Below are 9,741 nucleotides of genomic sequence, written 5' to 3'. Positions count from 1 at the left end.
TTTAAAAGATTTTATTTATTTATTCATGAGAGATAGAGAGAGGGAGGCAGAGACACAGTCAGAGGGAGAAGCAGGCTCCATGCAGGGAGCCTGATGTGGGACTCGATCCCGGGACTCCAGGATCATGCCCTGGGCCAAAGGCAGATGCTCAACTGCTGAGCCACCCAGGCGTCCCCCAACAAAAATTCTAATTGATTCATTTGATGAGTGTGGTATCACCTCACTTTAGAATGTCTTGCTTTCCTCAAGTTCTTAGCGACTTTTCTATGGTCTTAAATACTCATTTTTCTACCTGTTTTGTTAGAAAGTATCATTTTCCTTCTCTGAATAAAATGTTTTGATGATTGGAAATCAAAAGACTTGGAGCATATGTGATTTCATCAGGGAGTCTGTATGGCATAATTCTAAGGGAGCTGGCATTGGTATCAGAATGCCTTGATTTAAATCCAATTAAGTTGATGCAATGTTGGTTCCCAAGCATCCTACCAGGCCAGCTATCCTAGACTAGGTCATGGTGCAGAAAAGCTCACAGATCAAAAAGAAATTACAGTGTGTTGAGTCACCTTCAAGGGGGTAAGGAGAGATTGACACACATGAATGGTTCCAAGCCACGTGGACTACTATACCACCTGAATCCCACGTTCTACAATGTCCAGATGGATATTCTGTCTCTCTCTGCACATCGGTCTTCCCTGGTGATGGTGTGATTCCAAAGACCAAAGTCAAGGTTGAACAAGGTGCTTAGCAGGAAGGTGACCGAAGCAGACACACTCTTACTTTTGGGGAGGCAGCACAGTCAAGTACTTCTGGCCAAAAGCTGTAGCTTGCCAGTGAGTCTGCTGAGCAGCTGTGGACTTTATCTGTGTTTCTTGGATGGAGCACATGTGGAATCAGAGTGGGACTGTAAGGGGTGTCACTATTGGGGAACTGATATTAGAGATAAGATATGATCAAGATACTGTGGTTATGAGTAGAAAAAAATTTTTTTCAATTTATTTGCCTTAGAGAAAGAGAGAGTGGTGGGAGGTGGTACAAAGGAAGAGGAAGATAATCTCAAGCAGACTTTCCACTGAGCATGGAGCTGATACAGGGCTAGATCTCATGACTCCGAAATCATGACCTGAGCTGAAATCAAGAGTCAGACACTCAACTGACGGAGCCACCAAGATGCCCTTGTTTAGAAAAATAAATTTAAAGAGATATGGGTTTGAAACAAAGCAAGAGAGCTTGACAGTATTTTTTTTTACCTCATTGGGTTGGTAGAGCAGTTGCCTTATATTTTTGCTTCTTGGTTCTAAATCCACACAATCAATTCAGAAGATGGTGTTCACAGTTTGCTCTTCAGAACTAGGCTCCTTGGGATTTTCCTAGTGCTCCATGGGCTAAGGAAGGTTAGGGAAAGATAGAGAATGGGAGGTAGGGGTGCAGGGTTGTGGGAGAAACCACCATATCCACCACTACAATGATTTAATGGTTTCATAGGAAAATATGCTTTAAAAAGTAGGGGTTGAGGGATGCCTGGGTGGCTCAACAGTTGAGCGTCTGCCTTTGACTCAGGGTGTGATCCCGTGGTCCCAGGATCGAGTCTTGCGTTGGGCTCCCTGCATGGAGCCTGCTTCTCCCTCTGCCTATGTCTCTGCCTCTCTTATTGTGTCTCTCATGAATAAATAAATAAAATCTTAAAAAAAAAAAAGTAGGGGTTGAGCCAGTTTAAACTTGATCCCTAATTACATGACAAGTTTATGGCACTGGAGACAAGCTTATTAAAGCTGTAACTATGATTATCAATAAGTTCTATCTACTTTACAAAGCACCATTTTTAATAAGCATTGGTTCTTTGGAAAATCTTAATGTAGGGGCGCCTGGGTGGCTCAGTTAATTGTCTGACGGCTTAGATCAGGATCTCAAGGTCCTGGGATGGAGCCCTGAGATGGCCTCTGTGCTCAGTGGGGAGTCTGCTTGTCCCTCTTCCCCTCCCCCTGCTTTTGCTCTCTCTCAAATAAATAAAAAAATATTGGGGGGAAAAAAAGAAAAGAAAATCCAACGTACCCCAGCAAGAGATCGTACATTAATGAGGTTATTAGTAGGAAAATTAAAATGTGATTCCTCTGATAATGCATATGATGTACAAATTTCAGAATAAAAGAAAGTTAAGACTTTAAAATAAATATATAAGACAATTTGGAAGATATAATTTTTTAGGGAGGGGAGAGGCAGAGGGAGAGGGAGAGAAGCAGACTCCCTGCTGAGTGTGGAGCCCTATGTGGGGCTCAAGCTCAGGAGCAGAGCTAAAATCAAGCCAGACATTAACTGACCAAGCCACCTAGGCACGCCTGTAAGATATAATTTTAAAATATTAAAAAATATTCACAAAACTACCATCATAATAAAATTATTTAAAAATTTTTTGTGTTGGGACACCTGGGTGGCTCAGTGGTTGAGCGTCTGCCTTCGGCTCAAGTTGTGACCCCAGGGTCCCGGAATTGAGTCCCACGTCGGGCTCCCTGCATGAAGCCTGCTTCTTCCTCTGCCTGTGTCTCTGCTTCTCTGTGTGTCTCTCATGAATAAATAAATAAAATCTTTAAAAATAAATAATTGATTTTTTTGTGTTATTTTTACTTATATAGATAATTCTTGAACAATTATCATATTTTTTTTATTTCATGTTCTGTTTTTTCATGTTTCCAGGTTTTCCTGATTATCATTTAATACCTTATGTTTTATTTTGTTGATGTACCATAATTTACTAAGTTGTTCTAATATTGTATATTTAGGTTATTCTCACTTTTTAAAAGACGTCATAGTCAATGCTATAAGGAAAGCTGTATTAATATTTACTTTTGCTTTGCTTTAGTATTTTCTTCAGGATAAATTATTAGAAGTGAAATTATAATAAAATAGCATAAGCTTTCACTTTTGCTTTACATGATCTAACAGTTCACACAGGTTTATATGACATGATAAATAAATGAGGTAACAATTTTTTGTCTATTTCAAAGGGCCTATCTAAACCCGTTTAAAAACACTGTTTAGGGCACTGGCTAGCTCAGTAGATAGGGCATGTGACTCTTGATCTCAGGGTTATAAGTTCAAGCCCCACCTTGAGTGTAGAGATTATTTAAAAATAAAATCTTTTTTATTTTTTATTATTTTTTAAATAAAATCTTTAAAAAAAACACTGTGCATACTTATATATCTAAAAATCGACCCTTGTAAAGCAGAATATAACAGTAACAATGAACAGGAATTCTTCTCATTTGCCTAACATGTTAAAATTAAGAATGCAACTGATGTATTGAGAAAAATCAATACATCAGTTGCATTCTTAATTTTATTTATTTTTGCATTCTTTATTTATTTATTTTAAATATTTTATTTATTTATTCATGCGGGACAGAGAGAGAGAGGTAGAGACACAGGGAGAGGGAGAAGCAGGCTCCATGCAGGGAGCCCAACGTGGAACTCGATCCAGGGTCTCCAGGATCACACCCTGGGCTGAAGACAGCACTAAACCGCTGAGCCACCTGGGCTGCCCTCTTTCAGGTTTTAAAACTTTTTATTTGTATATTAAAAAATTGTGCATTCCATTGGGTGCCTGGGTGGCTCAGTCAGTTAAACATCTGCCTTTGGCTCGGGTCATGATCCTGGGGTCCTGGAATTGAGCCTAACATCAGGCTCCCTGCTCAGTGGGGTATCTGCTTCTCTCTCTCCCTCTCCCCACATCCCACTTATGCTCTCCCTCACTCTCTCTAATAAATAAATAAGATCTTTTTAAAAAATTGTGTATTCTAATAATTTTTTTTGTATTCTAATAATTAAAAGCATTGGAACAAAAAAATTGGCACTCTGATTAAACTGCATTTTACGGCCTCCCAATACCTTGTACCACTTTGGTTTTTACTCTAGATTTCACCGTTGTCCCACCCAGCTTCTTCCCTCACCAACACACAAGTTCTTTTCCTTCCCTGCCAGCCAGCCAGGCAGATGGGAGAGACAGGCACTGCCTCCATTGTCAGTAGTTCTCAATTCTTTGATATGAAAAGGGGCAGTCATTTACACTTGATCCAACCTCTTTATGTCTTACAAAGTTAAATGGCTAAAAGAAATAAAACAAGAAGGCAATGCTTATGGAACGTACAGTGCACATTGGCAGTGCACGTCTCATTACAATTCACCTGCTTGCTCCTCCTGTTCAATTGTTTCTTTTGAAAGCAGATTTTTCTCTTATGTTTCTGTTTTCTTCAGTTTTGACTTATTGAATTTCTCAATCGCAGCCATATCAGGTTGGTCAGACATGGTTATAGGGGAAGCGGAACGAGGCATACAGTCAAGTGAAGTTGGGTCTGTGCAGTGGCCACCAGCGAGTCTTAACTGATGTATTGATAAATTGTAAACTTTCTTCCTTCTTTGAATGTCTTGCCAGAAAAATATTTAAAAAAAACACTGACATAGCACATAGGCAGCATGAAGCATAGAATAATTTACAAAATGGACATTATCCCAATTTTGTAAACCATAACCTTTCTTTAAAATAGAGATATTAATTTGGGAAAGAAGTTAAATCAATTGCCAAATGATTGACTTTAACAGCTCACCATTAGCCTCCAGAGCTAGCTTTATGTTGTGAGAATGTTGATATTCCTTCTTTCCAACTAACCAGGTTTTTTTCTTTATCCTAATTGATTTAAGGTTCATTATATACAGAAAGTTTTACACTATTTTTTAATTTTACATAATAGAATGCACAGATATAAAAAATATATATTTTTAAGATTTTATTTATTTATTCATGAGAGACACACAGAGAGAGGCAGAGACATAGGCAGAGGGAGAAGCAGGCTCTCTGCGGGGAGCCTGATGCTGAATTAGATCCCAGGACCCCAGGATCATGACCTGAGCCAAAAGCAGACGCTCAACCACTGAGCCACCGAGGCATCCCTGAAGTATATATTTTGATCAGTTTTGACAAACACATAAACCTGCATAAAACATACCCCAAAATCTTAGAAAATAATGTATGCCTCCTTGTAGTCAGTCCTCTCTTTCTCTCCTGGCCTGCTGAAACAATCACCCTTTTGATTTTACTGTAATAACTTTGTTCTAGAACTTTATATAAATGGAATCATTCAGTAGGGTTGTTTGCCTCTTTAGCTCAGCATTTTAAAAAATTCATTCCTATTGTTGCATGTTATCAGTAGTCCATTCCTTTTTTGCCAAGTAGTATTTCAACTTCTGAATAAATTATACTTTATCCTTTTTCCTGTGAATAGACATTTAGGTTGTTTCCAATGTTCAACTACTGTGAATAAAGCTATTATGAACATTCATGCACAACTCATTTTGTAGACATGTTTTTATTTCTTTTGAGTAAATTCATAGAAGTAGAATATTTGGGTTATGGGATAGGAGTATGTTTAACTTTATGAGAAAATGATAAACTGATAAATAAGATGACAAATAAGAAAAAGACAATCATATAGAATAAGGGAAAGACTTGAACAGATTTTACAAAAGAAGAGATCCAAATGGCCAACAAATATGTGAAAAGATGTTCAGTTTTATCAGTTATCTAGGGAAAGCAATTTAAAATTATAATGTGATCCTCTAAAAAATTATACTACGATACATTATACATGCACCACAGTGACTAAGTTAAAGAGATGAAAAATACCTCTTCCCAGCTTGCTTATAAAATGGGACTGCTGGAGATGCCTGGGTGGCTCAGTTGGTTAAGTGTCCAACTTTTGATTTTGGTTCAGGTTATGACTTCAGGGTTGTAAGATTGAGCCCTGTGTCAGGCTCTGTGCTTAGCACAGAGTCTGCTGGAGACTTTCTCTTTCTCTCCCACTGTCCCTGCCAAAATAAGTAGATAAATCTTAAAAAAAAAAAAAAATCCATTGCCTGGTGAGGAGATGGAGACTAGAAAGAACTCTTTTATACTACTAGTGTTGAGTGATAGAAATCAGACATACAAAGGTGCATTCTCTATGATTTTATTCATATGAAGTACAAAAACTAGTCAACATGAACCTATGTGTTTGAAGTCAGCATAGAAGTTAAAGGGAGCATGATGAGGCTTTTGGAATAGTGGTAATGTACTGTTTCTGCATCTGGGTGCTGATGACCCAGCTGTGTTTGATTCATGAAAATTCACTGAGCTTTACACTCATGATATACACATTTTTTCACTATGTATAGTAAATGTCAATAAAAAGTTAAGAACTACAATTTAGTATAACCGCATAGCCACCAGGACAACTAAAATTAAAAAGATGTAAAATTCGGGACACCTGGATGGCTCAATGGTTGAGTGGCTTCCACTCAGGGCGTGGTCCTGGGGTCCCAGCATGGAGTCCTGCATCGGGCTCCCCTTGAGGAGTCTGCTTCTCCCTCTGCCTGTGTCTCTGTCTTGCTCTCTGTATCTCTCATGAATAAATAAATAAAATCTTTAAAAAAAAAAGATGTAAAATACCATGTGTTGGTGAAGATATACAGTGATAAGAATACTCGTAGAATTCCTTTGGAAAACCATTTGGCAGTATCTACTATTGTGAGAAATATGTGTATATATATATATATATACACACACACACATATATATATGTAATTTTACGTATATTACCTAGCAATTCCATTCCTAGGCATACATACCCAATGGAAATATACATATATATGTCATATATATATGATATAAGAATTTTCTTAGCAAAAGTATCCATAATAGACAAAAGCTGGAAACAGCCCAAATGTCCATCAAAGGTAAAATAGATCAATAAATTGTGGTATATACACTTTGCAGAATGCTGTGTATCCATGAGAACGTACAAACAATAGCTGCATGCAACAAGCAGATGAATTTCACAAACTTAAAGTGGAGAACCCAGATATCAAAACATAGGATTCTATATATATAGAAGTTTTATATATGAAGTTTTAAAAAAGGGAAAACTAATCTATGATATCAGAAGGGAGGATATAATTAACTTAGGGGGCTTTGTGACTGGTACCAGTGACAAGAGGCCTCTTAGTGCTGCAATAATGTTCTGTTTTATGATCTACGAGCATTGCACAAAATGTGAACTTCCTAGAAGTCCATCAAGCTAAAGCTTGATATGTGTGTGTTTCTGTATGTATGCTATATTTCAATGAAAGTTTTCTTTAAAAATGCCCAAGGAAGGAGAAGGTCCAAGATGGCTGTGTAGGAAGATCCTGAGCTCACCCTCTCCCATGGACTTCCCAAAGTTACAACTATGTATAGAATAATTCTCTCCTAAAAAGACCGGAAGACTAGCAGAACAGCTCTTTCACAACACAGGAAAAAGACAGACAGACATTCAGAAAGAAAGAGCCATGTCAAAACAAGTAGGAGGGGCAGAGAAGTGGTCTTGTCAGGACTCCCACTCCAGTGCAACTACCCACAAGAGGAAAGGATAGCACAAATGCACAGCTCCTCTCTGAGGAGTAAGGGTTGTGAGCCCAGCTCCGCTTCAAGCACCCTGCCTGTCAGACCTGATCTAAAAAGCAAGTTCCCCAAATAACTAGCTCTGAAGACCAGCAGAGGTAATATCTGGGTGAGCTAGAGAGCTGTGGGAAACAGACTGCTCTTGAAGGCTCACACACAGACTCAGTTGCCATAAGTCTCAGTGCAGAGGCATGACAAGTGCCTGGGCCATGGGTGAGGGTTATCATTGACTAGAGGAGCAGGAATCTGTTGGAGATCTCTCTAGAGAAAAAGGTACTGGCAGGTACTATTTTTTCTTAAACCCTTCTTCTTCCTTGCTAGCCCAGTGCCAGCAGCTGACATTTTTGGCACTCTCAATCTTCCTCACTAACCCAGTTCACCCGGTCCCAGCAATCTCCTGGGGCCCAACCCCAGCAGACCTGGCTCAGAGTTTCTCCACGGAGGCTCCCTGCCCTGACAGACCCATGGGGTAGGCACACCACAGCCAGGTACTCTTCCACTGCTGCCTTGCCCCACCAGACCCGGAAGGTGCATACACCTCACACAGAGGACATCCCTTGAACATTTGGCTCTTCTGGCTAGGGGTCCTGGGACTGAAACAACTGGAGAGGCAAAGCTTGGGAGGCTTCCACGCCCAGGGCACTGCACAGACATCAGACTGAGACACACCCTTAACATTCCAGTGACCATTACTTCAAGATTGAGAGGGACAGCTGCTTTGCCTAACACACAGAAACAAACATAGAGAGCCAGGAAAATGAGCAGAGGATATGCCCCAAATGAAAGAACAAGACAAAATCTCAGAAAAAGACATTAATGAAACAGAGATAAGCAATCTATTTGATGAAGAGTTTCATGTAATGGTCACAAAGATGTTCACTGAACTCAGGAGAAGAATGGATGAACGCAGTGAGATCTTTAACAAAGATGTAGAAAATATAAGAAAATTACAAGCAAAAGTTACAGGACTGAAGAGTATAATAATACACAGTACATTAGAGGGCTTCAACAGCAGACTGGATAAAGCAGGACAGATCAGCAACCTGGAAGACAAAGCAAAGGAAATCGCCTAGACAGAGCAACAAAGAGAAAAAGAATTTTTAAAAGTGGAGATAGCTTAAGGGACATGTGAGACAACATCAAGTGAAATAATATTCACATTATAGAGGTCCCATATGGAGAAAAGAGAGAGAAAGGGCCAGAAGACATATTTGAAGAAATAATAGCTGAAAGCTTCCCTACTCTGGGGAAGGAAACAGATTTCTAGGTCCAGGAATCCCAGAGAGCCTTAAAAAAAAAAAAAAAAAAAAAAAAGAACCCATTGAGATCTACACCAAGACAATTTATAATTAAAATGGTAAAAGTTAAAGGAGAGAATCTAAAAGCAGCAAGAGAAAAACAACTTCTTGTAAAAAAGGAAATTTCATAAGGCTATCAGATTTATCAGCAGAAACTTTTCAGGCCAGAAGAGAGTGGCATGATCTATTTAAAGTGCTGAAAGGAAAAAACTTCCAACCAAAAATTCTCTACTGGCCAGGTTATCATTCACAATTGAAGAAGAGATTGAGTTTTCCAAATAAGCAAAAGCTGAAAGAGTTCATTGCCACTAAACTGGCCTGACAAGAAATGTTAAAGGAACTTCTTTGAGGTGAAACAAAATAGTACTAATTAATAACCAAAAAAAAAAAAAAAATCTAAAAATCTAAAGGTAAATATAGAGTAAAAGGTAGTGATTCAGTCATATATGGTAAGTATGAAGGTTAAAAGACAAAAGTGGTGAAATTAACTAAAACTACAATAATTAGTTAAGGGATGCATAAAATAAAAAGATGTTAAATGTGATATCAAAAACATAAATCACTATAGGGGCAGTAAATATGTAGAATTTTGGAATGTGTTCAGATTTAAGTTGCTATCAACTAAAAATAGACTGTTATAGATATAGAGTGAACCTCGTAGTAACCCCAAAGCAAAAACTCATAGTAAATACACAAAAGAAAATGAGAATCTAACCATAGATGACTAGAGAAAGTCATCAAACCACAAGGGAAGAAAGAAAGAGAAGAACAGAACAGAGAGAAACTGCAAAGAGAGTCAGGAAACAATTAAGAAAGTGGCAAGAAATACATACCTATCAACAAATACTTTAAATGTAAATGAACTAAACTCTCTGATAAAAAGACATAGAGTGGCTGAGTGGGTAAAAACAAAACAAAACAAAACAAGACACATCTATCTACTGCCTACAAGAGACTCTCTTCAGATGTAAGGACACACAT

At 38.4% G+C, this 9,741-nt stretch overlaps 1 pseudogene; it reads right to left on the bottom strand.

Moving 5' to 3' along the window:
- Positions 1-4,164: 4,164 nt before the first annotated feature.
- On the bottom strand, positions 4,165-4,296 carry LOC144324416 (thymosin beta-4-like; annotated as a pseudogene).
- Between the last annotated feature and the right edge of the window lie 5,445 nt (positions 4,297-9,741).

Source organism: Canis aureus, chromosome 11 (assembly GCF_053574225.1).
Source record: "Canis aureus isolate CA01 chromosome 11, VMU_Caureus_v.1.0, whole genome shotgun sequence".
Classification (NCBI taxonomy): domain Eukaryota; kingdom Metazoa; phylum Chordata; class Mammalia; order Carnivora; family Canidae; genus Canis; species Canis aureus.
The sequence above is the reverse complement of the archived record's forward strand: the minus strand, read 5'-3'. Positions and strand labels throughout refer to the sequence as shown.